The following is a 13170-nucleotide window of genomic DNA, read 5'->3' on the forward strand; positions in this document are numbered from 1 at the left end:
ACCCATCAGATACTGCAGCAGCAGAATACTCCCTCAACTATGATCTGCAAAAACTTTTTGAAATATCAAATGAACATTTATTGAAAATCAATCCAAAAAAATCCATGGCTCTACTTTTTTGTAATGATAGAATCAGAGAAGAATTGCAGGCATCTTTGAACATTAGTATAGATAATGCGATTATTTCTTTCAGAACATCCGCTAGAAATCTGGGTTTGATAATTGACAATAAACTCAAATTCACGGAGCATGTCACGTCAAAGTTGAGAATTGGCTATGCTAATTTGAAAATGATCTACCCCCAGAGAAAATTTCTAAATCAAAGCACAAAGAAAGAACTATGTGATTCAATTGTTCTCTCACACATGAACTTCTGTGATAGCATATATGGGCCGTGTTTAGATAATAGAGATTCCGGGCGCATTCAGAAATTACAAAATTCTTGTGTAAGGTTGATATTTGGTATAAGGCGAAGACAGAGAGTGTCGCATAAAATGAAGGAAATACGTTGGATGAATATGTATAATCGAAGACTACTTCATACAACCTGTTTCTTCTATAAAATCCTAAAATACGAAAAACCTCCTTATTTACACAAAAAAATCATCTTTAGAAGCCATGTTCATAATGTAAATATTCGTAGAAGAGGAATTATAACTATACCCTCCCATAAGAAAGAGATATTCAAACGTTCCTTCACATACTGCACGGCAAATCTTCTGAACAAATTTCGGATCACTGACTTCACAAAATCGATGGCGTCATTCAAAAGAATGGTAAAAGAGAAGCTATCTCAACATTAAGATATTTAGTACTCACCTGACAGTTTTCATAATATTCGAAATATAATAATCTCAATCTTAGTCTCAGTATATACATTCTCCCTCTGGGCCTCAACAGCACCTGAACTCGTATCAGAAAGCTGACAATAGGCCAATTAATCTGTATATCACAAAATATATGTATTATTATACTGGTCATGTAATTGTGAATTCGGATTAATAAACGTCTTATTATTATTATTATTATTATTATGTACTCGTGGTTTCTTAGCGTCGTCCAGACCGACGGCCGCCCTAAAATCCCAAAGCCTAAGAGGGGAGCGGGTAGAGGCCGGGGTAGTCGCAGGCGCTACCTCTACGCCAAAACCCAAGACCTGTACAACGATTATCCGTCCCTTGTGGCAAGGTACGTCCGTAACAACGTGGACTGGTCGGACGCCCCCGAGATCGGGTGTCCAAATGCGGACGTACAGGATCTGTATGATAGATTATGGGGTCAGAAGCCTGTAGTACAGATCCCAGATTTGGGAGATAATGACCCTCCGATCGATATGATAAGTAACAAAGGAAAAGCCCCAACTGCTTATACAGTATTTCATCCACTTTGTAGTGAATAATATTGGTGAAAAACTCTTCCTAATATGGCTTTGAAATGCTTCTCTCCACAGATATTAGACTCTTACACAACCAGGAGCAGAGACAACGATACTATTTCCCGAATTTCAGAAAATTTGACGGGTATCTAGAAACTCATCTATGTCGTTGGTAAATTTGGCTAGCCAACAATTAGAGAATTCTAATTGTGGTTCAGTTCAATTAAGATACTCGAAAATCCACCACAAAATTTCAGGTACCTGATCAGGTAATTATCTACTACCTACTTACTTTCAGGTACCTAAGCTGGTACTTGGTCGTATATAACACCTCGCTTTGACGAACTTACCATTAGTGATTCTATCATTATACCTATCTATATCATATGATCAAGGAGTTGTGTGCATGAAATTATTGTTTGTGTATAGACAAAGAAATATCTGGTCCGTTGTGAAAAGAAGATTCTTGTACAAAAAAACATCACAAATACAAAGTGAATTGCGAAATGGAGTGCACTAGAAGTCTATTAAGGAACGTTTCTCCACTTCCCAGAAATGACATTGCAGACGAATCGACTGAGAGAGACTCAGCATCTACAAAAGAAAACTCTATGCAGAAGAAGGATACAATTGGCAGATACAAATTACTCGAGACCATTGGCGAAGGATCCTTTGCACAAGTCAAACTGGCCGTCGACGAACTCACCGGTATGAAGGTTGCGATCAAGACCATGGACAAGACTCATCTTAAGCCTGATTCAATGTGGAAATTATATAGAGAATCAAGAACAATGGGAATGTTAGACCACCCGAACATATTGAAATTATTTCGAGTCATCGAAACGAAAACAACCTATCACATTGTTATGGAATACGCCTCGGGGGGTGATATGTTCGATTACATTGTCCGCCACGGTAGGATGGATGAAAGGGAAGCCAGGGCAAAGTTTAGACAGATTGTCTCTGCGGTGGAGTACTGCCACAAGAAGAAGATTATCCACAGGGATTTGAAAGATGGAAACATATTGTTTGATAGCGAAATGAACGTAAAAATTGCCGACTTTGGTTTCGCAAGAGAATTCACCCCGGGAATTAAAGTACATACATTTTGTGGTAGCCTACATTTTGCAGCACCTGAGATGTTTATGAATATCGAATACGATGGGCCTGAAGTTGATGTTTGGTCATTAGGCATCATATTATACTTTCTCGTGACAGGTACTTTACCCTTTAACGGTTCAACACTACCAGAAATAAGGGTGCAAGTGCTTTTTGGCAAATGTCTGATCCCTTCTTATGTGAGCACGGACTGTGCAAATATCCTGAAGACGCTTTTGGTTAGAGATCCTCTCAAAAGGCCTAACTTACAGATAATCCGGAATGATAAGTGGTTGACTCAGGAATGTGAAAATTCAAATCCTATGTAGAAATATGAACATCATTACTGATATCATTACTATTAAATGGCAAATTACCAATATTTCTCGCATTTTGTATTTCTAATAAGTGGAACGTAGTAATTGTACCTAATCTCTTTTTTTGTTTCAGTTTTCAATAGAGGAGAATAATGAGTTTCCGCTTTCAGTGGAACCTAGTAACCTAATCTCCTGGAAAACAGACAGAAAGTAGTTTCAGTTTGAAAAGATTCGTGATTCAGGAAACTGTACCAAACTTCATGACAAATTAAGCAGGAATTCCTTTATCTTATCAATTTTCTTTATATCACTTTCTAAATAACTTCCAATCTTTCACGAAGAACTTCAATTGCTAATAAAGGTATTCTGATTTCATTACCATCATTACTGATATCATTACTATTAAATGGCACTATCGAGTGCCATTTAATAGTAATGATAATAGTACTCCAGTTGGTCGGCAGTCGAATATTATTTGTGACAGAATGTTAGACATCTCGACAAAAAAGTGGGGCTACAGAAACGAATAGTCCCCAAAATGGAACAACTGATGCAGATAGTCCACAAAATACGCATCAATTTCAAATTTATGCAGATCATCATTGTATCTGATATTTTTCATCTTTTATTATATCATCACCAATATTTCTCGCATTTTGTATTTCTAATAAGTGGAACGTAGTAATTGTACCTAATCTCTTTTTTTGTTTCAGTTTTCAATAGAGGAGAATAATGAGTTTCCGCTTTCAGTGGAACGTAGTAATTGTACCTAATCTCCTGGAAAACAGACAGAAATTTTTAAGTAGTTTTAGTTTGGAAAGATTCGTGATTCAGGAAACTGTACCAAACTTCATGACAAATTAAGCAGGAATTCCTTTATCTTATCAATTTTCTTTATATCACTTTCTAAATAACTTCCAATCTTTCACGAAGAACTTCAATTGCTAATAAAGGTATTCTGATTTCATTATTCTTATTAGGAATGTAGGTTTGTTCAATATTGCTCTACAACTTTTCACTTTTGATATACATATGTATGGTTTTCAAATATAAGCTTTTTAAAAACACAATTCATTCTTGATCACAAATACAATTATTGAACTTCATGAGCTGAAGTGAATTATACAAGTAGTAATAACTTATGAACGCTGGCTTCGGGTCTTGCCTGCTTTCATAGGTAATTCCCACTGGAAGTCCTTTGTGTTCTATTTCTAGACTGGTAAACAGGAAATGCTGAGTCTTTGCTGATTTCAAGGTTCTTCTATAACTGCGCCATTAATACGACGTAGTTCTGGATAATGAGCCATTGTATAATTTCATATAACAGCTCCCCTTTTTATGAAAAAGTTGATGCTATACCTTGCAGCAACTTTTCAGGCATAATTCTTGTTAGAATTTGAGTTGAGTTCGATTTCTTCTTCGACGGGTTCTCCAATATGATAGCTAGGTCTTCTTCTGGGGAAGAATCTGGTTATAGCTCTGAATTTACTTCGCGTACTTGGTGCTGGAGGTGGTGGTCCATCATTTCTTGATGTCATAATACCAATTCTCACATTTCTATTATTTTTACATTCACAAAAACAATATAATATAATCAAAAAGATTACAAGAGCAATTGTTACATAGGTAATCCATGAAATATATTTTGAGACGAAAGGTTCATTAATCAATTTATCTAATTGATCAGAATATTCATTTAATTGGAATTGAGCTGTATTTAAATCATCAGCATTCATTTTATTTAACTTCAGAGGTTTCAGTTTTGGGAAATTTTGTTTTTCAGGTAGTCCTGAACAACATTGATATGGAATTTTTATTTCATTCATTTTATATGTAATATTTTTACTTGAATAGAATAGCTTTTTGGCATGTACTCTTGTGCTGCCAATGAATGCATTACAATTTTCATTCATTTTCAAAATTGAATTTGTTTCTATAATATTCGTTTTTGATTCTTTGTTACACGTTACAGTAATTGGTCTGAAACTAGAATTAACCATGTATTAAATTCTATTTCATAGGCATTATAATCTTTTGCAAAAAGAAGGCTCATTTTACAAACTTTTGGTAGTTGTAACAAATGTCTGAATATTTGAGCTTCACAAATAGCAGTGTTATCAATAGGATAAGGCAAAAGTCTTTCACAAATTTTTCCTCTATAAAATAAGGGTTTACAATTTTCAAAATTGGGTATGATCACGTATGATGATGATTCATCATCTTTTCCTATGTACTTTATATTAGTAGGTAGGATATGATGTAATCCGGTTCTATTATCCAATATAGGAATTGGGTAAAGTCGGTACACTCTGTATATTTCAGGTTCAACAAGGGGTATTTTCAAAACATATACAATTTTTGATTCTGTTGTATTATTTCAAGGTATTTAGCTACTGAACTTATTTTTGGTTGTAGAGGTAAAAAATTATTTTGTAATAGCATTGAGATTTCTTGAAGAGAATCTACTAAATCTTTTGGTTTTATAATCGATGGATGTATAATACGTAATTTAGCAAAAGTGATTGATTCTAAGATTTCATTTAGATAATCTTCTATGAAAATATAACTTTCTAAGAGTGATTCACATATTTCAATTGTTTTGTGCTTTGCTGTAATTAGTTGTAATTCATCAGACAACTCGTATATAGATTTTTCTATCTTTTTAATATCTTCATTAAAAGTAGCTTCATCAACTTGTAATTTTTGAATAGTCTCATTAAAGTTTCTTATTACTGAGGTTGTAACTGAAATTTGATTTTTTAATAAATTCTCGATTTGATTTTCATCTTTGTATAATTGGTTTATTGAATTTGTAAAATATTCTCCGTCTGAGGAATCAAGGTTTCCATATATAGCTTTCCAAATACTTCCTACACCGTTTATTAATCCACGTTTTCGTCTCTGTTTTTCAGGCGAAAAATCTTCTGTATCCATTCTTATTTGGAAATATTTAGATTCAAGCGAATTTGAAATTTGGTTGAGTACGTTAGTATGCGCTTTAATATCAGTATAAAAAGAAATCATCATTTGATTGTTGGTTTCAAATACTAAGATTATTTCATCGAAACGAAAACAACCTATCACATTGTTATGGAATACGCCTCGGGGGGAGATATGTTTGATTACATTGTCCGCCACGGTAGGATGGATGAAAGGGAAGCCAGGGCGAAGTTTAGACAGATTGTCTCTGCGGTGGAGTACTGCCACATGAAGAAGATTATCCACAGGGATTTGAAAGATGGAAACATATTGTTTGATAGCGAAATGAACGTAAAAATTGCCGACTTTGTTTTCGCAAGAGAATTCACCCCGGGAATCAAAGTACATACATTTTGTGGTAGCCTACATTTTGCAGCACCTGAGATGTTTATGAATATTGAATACGATGGGCCTGAAGTTGATGTTTGGTCATTAGGCATCATATTATACTTTCTCATGACAGGTACTTTACCCTTTAACGGTTCAACACTACCAGAAATAAGGGTGCAAGTGCTTTTTGGCAAATGTCTGATCCCTTCTTATGTGAGCACGGACTGTGCAAATATCCTAAAGACGCTTTCGGTTAGAGATCCTCTCAAAAGGCCTAACTTACAGATAATCCGGAAAGATAAGTGGATGACTCAGGAATGTGAAAATTCAAATCCTATGTAGAAATATGAACATCATTACCATCATTACTGATATCATTACTATTAAATGGCACTATCGAGTGCCATTTAATAGTAATGATAATAGTACTCCAGTTGGTCGGCAGTCGAATATTATTTGTGACAGAATGTTAGACATCTCGACAAAAAAGTGGGGCTACAGAAGCGAATAGTCCCCAAAATGGAACAACTGATGCAGATAGTCCACAAAATACGCATCAATTTCAAATTTATGCAGATCATCATTGTATCTGATATTTTTCATCTTTTATTATATCATCACCAATATTTCTCGCATTTTGTATTTCTAATAAGTGGAACGTAGTAATTGTACCTAATCTCTTTTTTTGTTTCAGTTTTCAATAGAGGAGAATAATGAGTTTCCGCTTTCAGTGGAACGTAGTAATTGTACCTAATCTCCTGGAAAACAGACAGAAATTTTTAAGTAGTTTTAGTTTGGAAAGATTCGTGATTCAGGAAACTGTACCAAACTTCATGACAAATTAAGCAGGAATTCCTTTATCTTATCAATTTTCTTTATATCACTTTCTAAATAACTTCCAATCTTTCACGAAGAACTTCAATTGCTAATAAAGGTATTCTGATTTCATTATTCTTATTAGGAATGTAGGTTTGTTCAATATTGCTCTACAACTTTTCACTGTTGATATACATATGTATGTATACATACAGTATACATAACCTGAGTTCGAATAGATAAATAATTCTCTCAAACAATTGAAAATAAAATATGGCTGACACTGATAATTTAGAATGTGGGACTGCCGACGTTCGGTAACTATTTACTTTTCATTCCAGTCGAATTGACTTCGCATATACTGATCGTGGTCAACAGTGTCGAAAGCTTTTGCTTAGTCTTGAAATACACATAATGCTGGCCGTCTCTGATCTATGTGTCCGTTTATTTCCTGTGTTAGTGCAGCAATTGCATCATTAGTTGAGAGACCTTTTCTAAAACCATATTGTTTGCAAGAAATAAGCGTATATTTATCAATGTATTGAGTTATCCTCGAATTCAGTGTTTTTTCGAATACCTTATTGAAACTTGTTACAAGAGATATTGGCCTGTAGTTACTGACTACCTTCGGTTTTCCTTTTTTGAATATGGGTGTGACTATCAATTTTTTGAACTTGTTTGGACATTGACCGGTTTGAAATACATTATTTATCAAAAGTGTTGGTGAGGGTGTGATTTCAGTTGCTAATCCCTTGAGTTCTTCTGCTCTGATACCATCATGTCCTGGCGATTTTCTATTCTTCAGAGAGTATATTATTTCTCCGATCTCGTTATCAGTAACTGGTGTAAGGTTCTCAGATTCTCTAATATTTTGTTTAACCAGTTCGTATTGTACGTAATGTTTTACTCTAGTTAGTTTGGATGTTGACATCATTTTTTCGTTTGGAATCATTAGTAAGGTACTCTTATGATCTGTTATGCATGTATCATAAATTGCCCCCGTACATGCGTCGTGTGTATATATATATTTGCGCGCTCTCAAAAATATATGGTCTATGCACGTCTTTGACTCTTTTTGTATTCTGGTATTTTTGTTTATCATGGAGATAAAGTTATATTCACTCATGTGGTTTAAGTAATCAGAAACTACGTCTATATCGTTGTTGATATTCAAATTCATATCCCCAATAATAATACGATTATCTAAATTATGATTCTTTGTTTCTTCTAGATATTCTTTGAGTTTGGTGACAAAGTCTTCTGCCTTTGTAGAAGGAGATCTATACAGTGCAGTAATAAGAATTGGATGATGCTCTATATTCAGCTCAGTTTGTATTGTTCTGCACCCAACGATACTTATCACAGTATGATTATATTTAATATCATCTTTCACATACACCCTTTCCTTTTCAAGTAACCAATTCTCCACTTGAACGAGCTGCGAGCGGACGGCGAACGGCTTATCGGACCAATTCAGTTTTTGAAGTTACGGGGTGGACAATCCAAACCGTAACAATATTTCAGTGATCATCTACCAATTGTCACAGTAATAACGTCAGAGGCTACATCGAATATAATCATTACTGAAGTCACTGATTAAAATAATTGAGTTTTCACTATTGGAAATGAATGTTTGTATTTATTGAAAATAATGTTAATTGAGTGAACAACATGGAATCAGGAAAAAATTTGTAATATTTCATCTCTACATTATGACATATCAAATCCTGTCATAATTTGTTTTTTGTGCATATAACTTATACAAAATGAATTCGATGTTTCACAGCTGCCATGCGTCCGATGACAGCTCACAAATGTTGTATTACTAATTATTGAATAATCAGTAATTCGGTGTTGTAGATGAAGATAGTTGGGTACTGAAATAGATCAAGGTCAACATTGTTGAATGACTATTCTGAATCAGTCAAGAAAGTTTGTCATGTACCATGGAAATTATCTGCGTCCTTTCTGAACTAGTGAAGTGTTTAGAAAAATTCAGTCTATTGGTAGTAATGTCACTGCATTTTTCGAACGAATATTCACGAAGTCAGTCAGAACAGCTGAATAAAATACTAATGTACCGTGCTGATAAATTTACTAGTTGATATCATATAAAACCTCTCACATAAAAATAAGGATTAGACCTCGTATGAATACCACGCCGACCTTGCCATACGAAGGAACTGCCGACGTTCGGTAACTATTTAATTTTCATTCCAGTCGAATTGACTTCGCATATATTATACTCGAATAATCATTCAGGTAATTGGAATACCCGAATGCTGACTGTTCGATTATGATATCATTAATTTTTTCAGCTGGTGCTGAGACACTTGTCCATCTGAAAGTTTACTATGTGCAAATAGCGGCGCTTGACGTTGATTTCACCGAAACGTGTGTTAGCATTACCCTAGACACATTCCAAAATTTTAAAAATATATCAAGAGGATCGAGGAAAATATTTTAAACAGTTGATTGAAACAATTAATACATGAGAGCTGAGTAATAGAGATGTTGAAGTAAAATGCTTCCGTTTCATGCCCTTATGGTACTAATTAATTCTTCTTTTCAATCAACATTAATTAAAAAAAAATCCGAAACATTGTGGCGGAGCTGCCAAACTTCTAGTTTCAAATTCAAACATCAATAATTGCACAACCGGTTATAGAAACCCAAAAACATTGCATAGAAAATTGAAACACCTTTCACATGAATTATCACAAGAAATTTCAGGTAAGAAAAATATCATGTATTGAATATTACAAGGTTCATAAAAAAAAATATTTTGAGCACTGACAGAACAAATATCTCTCAGGTAGTTTTTCGGCAACATCAGTCATAATCTTTGAGTAAGACTCAATAACTGAAAGCGGAAACTCATTATTCTTCTCTATTGAAAACTAAAACTGAAAAAGGATTAGGTACAATTACCAGTGTCGCGTCTTCGAATACTTAAAAAATAATAAAAATGAAAACAAGAGTGGACTGTATGAATTGTGGCATAAAGCGAACTCACCGAATTCCTAGCACAAATCCCTGCTTCTGAAAGGGCCCTTTCTTGGAGTGTTCTTTATTCAGCTTCACTGGATTGTACAACAAAACGGGAAGTTAAAATGAGTTACCAAACAGTCGAAGATGACACAGAGTCTAGAGCACACACGGCGAAATAAGTAATTAGCAAAAATAATAGCGATTCACGAAGCGTACTTAGCATGAGATCGTAGGTAGGTCTCTATTCATATGGTTTAGATAGATAAGCATACTTCAATTGAGTTTTGAGTATGCGCCCTTAGAAGCCGCTCCATGCCAACCATAATAATACTAATAAAAATAGAAAATTACAAATAAAGACGCAACATTACCGGCCCCCAAAATGCATATGATTAAATATGTATTTTCCAATTCGAAACAAAATTATAATTTTCTAAAATAAAGAAAGCAATATTAATGTCAAAAAACTAAATATATTCAAGTTGAAAGAAAAGAATGAATTTCAATCAATTTGTCTCCTCAATTGGTAGAGGACACAATTTGACCAAAGGTGGTGTTAATGTACCATTTTTTGTTTTGACCACAGCAACACGGGAAATTCCGTCACTACCCGGTTTCAAAGTAGTGATTCGACCTAAAGTCCACTGGAGTGGGGGCGTAACATCTTTTATCAAAACTAATGTACCTGGTGCAACCGGAGTCATCGGTTAAATCCACTTGCTACGTTGATGTAATGTATGCAAATTCTCAATTTTCCATCGACGCCAGAAATCTTGATGGATTCGTTGGAGTAATTGCCATCACGATAAACGGTTCAAAGGAGTTGACGTGAGATCGGAGTCAGGAACGGCAGACAGGGGTTCTAAAGTTAAAAAATGGCCGGGAGTTAGAACTGAAATATCATTAGGATCTGAACTTAAAGGTGTTAATGGACGAGAGTTCAATAATGAGTCAATTTGAACCAGCACCGTATAAAGTTCTTCATATGTCAGAACCTGTTCTCCGATTGTTTTATTCAAATGACTCTTTACTGATTTGATTCCCGCCTCCCAAATACCTCCGAAGTGCGGTGCTGAAGGGGGTTGAAGTGAAATTTAATATTCTCAGAGGACGCGGCCTCTTGTAAAAGTTTAAGTTGACTACAAGCTCCAATGAAATTTGTTCCGCAATCACTGCTTATCGAAGAACATCGTCCTCGACGAGCTACAAAACGGCGAAGAGCTGCTAAAAATGCGTCACTCGAAAGATCTGAAGCGAGTTCGATGTGAATCGCCTTTGTAGCGAGACATACAAATAGACATATGTATGCCTTGATTGTTTTTGATCCCCTACGTTTATTCCTACTTATAAAAAGTGGACCACCATAATCCACACCAACGTTAGAAAAGGGCTTAATTTGGGAAATGCGTGGTAGAGGAAGATTCCCCATGGGAGGTTGTAATGACACAGGGTGCGTCTTCCAACATGCCATGCATCGAGACAAAATTTTGCAAATACGCGTTTTGATGCCAAAATCCAATATTGTTGAGATAGTAAGAACTGTACAGTTCGTATACCTGCATGGAAATACTTTGTATGAAAATGTTCAATAATTAAATACGTGAAATCTGAGTTACTAGGTAAAAGGAGCGGATGTTTCTTATCGATAGGTTAGAATTTGTTCATCTACCTCCCCTGAGAAGTCCCTCATTGTCTATAAATATATTCAATTTTTTGAGCGTCTTCGAAAAATTATGTGATTCAATTTCTTTTGAGAATGCTAGTTGTTGAGTATGTTTAACAAGAAGTTTCGTTGCGTTTTGAGCTCTTTAGAGGAAAGAGAACCAGACAATTTGCTTCTCGAATTTTTCGAATTGAAAATGAATCGTTGGCAATATGCTAAAATTCGTTGTAATTTTCCGAATGATGATATATCTTTTAATATTTCGCTCAAATAGTGTGATCGATTTACTAATAACAAACCAAGTTTGCGTTCCTATTCATGCGTGGTATACATTTTCAAATCTGACTTGTGCCACTTATTCTGAAAATTTTGCAAAAAAGTGGGTCCTTGAAACCATAGACGATGATTTGGCAACTCAGATGGAAGAAGGCCACGAGATGCTATATCAGCAGGATTCTCGTTCGAATCAACATGATGCCTTAATTCAGGCGACACTTTATCCTGAATATATGTGACTCTATTACTCACAAAAGTTTTCCATCTGTGTGGAGAAGCTTTAATTCATGCAAGAGTAATTTCCGAATCTGTCCATGCCCAAATAGAACTGAATTTAAGTTTACCTTTATATACACTAAGGACAAATGACATTAAAAAAGTGAGGAGTACAGCAGCACACAACTCTAGACATGGAATAGATATGCGCTTGAGCGGGGCAATTTTAGATTTCGCACAGATTAAATATAGCTTCGATTTCTGATTTTGTATTTCACGAAAATAAATGACAGCAGCATAACCTTTTTCGGAAGCGTCACAAAAACCATGTAGTTAACATTCTAAATGAATATTGTGTAATAATCTGCGGGGTGATTGAATTCCTGACAGTGACTTAAATTCTTCTTTATAGCGTGACCAATATTGAATAATTCGTTCATTGGGAGTTTTGTCCCAGTCCAAACCTGAAACCCATAACTGTTGAATAAGATATTTTGTTGAAAACGTTATAGAGGCAAGAATTCCCAATGGATCGAATACACGAGAAAGTTCGGACACTAAATTTCGCTTCGTGCAAGGTCTATTCAATACTTCAACTGAAAATGAAAAGTTATCTTCAGAACAATTCCAAAATAATCCTAAAATTGTATGGAAGCTTTCTTGGCATTGATCAAAAGAAATTGGAGATGTGTCTAAATATGATTTGGGTAAATGAGACAGTAGGGAGGGCTCATTGCTCGACCACTTACGTAGATCGAAGCCTCCTTTCTTCAATAGTTATCAACTCTTTTTGAAGATGTAAAGCACCTTCAAACGTCGCATGACCTGTTACGATGTCATCAATATAACAATCGTACAACAAAGAAGCAGATGCGAGCGGAAAATTGGCACCATCTTCAGCCACCAATTGCTGAATAGTCTTCAGTGACAGATATGGCGAGGCTGAAATTCCATAAGTAAGGGTGCGCAGTCTATAATCTTGAAGAGGTTCAGATGGCGAGAAACGCCATATAATGCGTTGATAATCTTGATGATCGGGAGTGATTAAAATCATCCTGTACATTTTTTGCACGTCTGCACATAGGGTATATTTATGTATGCGAAAATTT

At 35.1% G+C, this 13170-nt stretch overlaps 1 pseudogene; it reads left to right on the forward strand.

Annotated features, from left to right (window-relative positions):
* Nucleotides 1-1369: 1369 nt before the first annotated feature.
* Nucleotides 1370-2802, forward strand: LOC111516519 (MAP/microtubule affinity-regulating kinase 3 pseudogene; annotated as a pseudogene).
* The last annotated feature ends 10368 nt before the right edge of the window (nt 2803-13170 follow it).

This window comes from Leptinotarsa decemlineata, unplaced genomic scaffold (genome assembly GCF_025532065.1).
Source record: "Leptinotarsa decemlineata unplaced genomic scaffold, Ldec_3_MD MMD2_tig00078363_RagTag_RagTag, whole genome shotgun sequence".
Taxonomy (NCBI): Eukaryota; Metazoa; Arthropoda; class Insecta; order Coleoptera; family Chrysomelidae; genus Leptinotarsa; species Leptinotarsa decemlineata.